We start from the raw sequence: 203 nt of genomic DNA on the forward strand, positions 1-203 counted from the left end.
GCTTGCAGCGTACGGTATTTCCTTCACCTTTTCCCTTTAACACCGGATGACACGTTCACTATGCTTTAGAAACTTCTTCTAATAATTTATAAACAACAGAACACAGCATATATCAAACACAAACGTTATGCAGTTAGCGAGAGATTAGAATATCTGAAACATCAGATATCAAAGACTGACGTAACATGGGTGGATGTTTTAAA

Source organism: Penaeus monodon, chromosome 21 (genome assembly GCF_015228065.2).
Source record: "Penaeus monodon isolate SGIC_2016 chromosome 21, NSTDA_Pmon_1, whole genome shotgun sequence".
Classification (NCBI taxonomy): Eukaryota; Metazoa; Arthropoda; class Malacostraca; order Decapoda; family Penaeidae; genus Penaeus; species Penaeus monodon.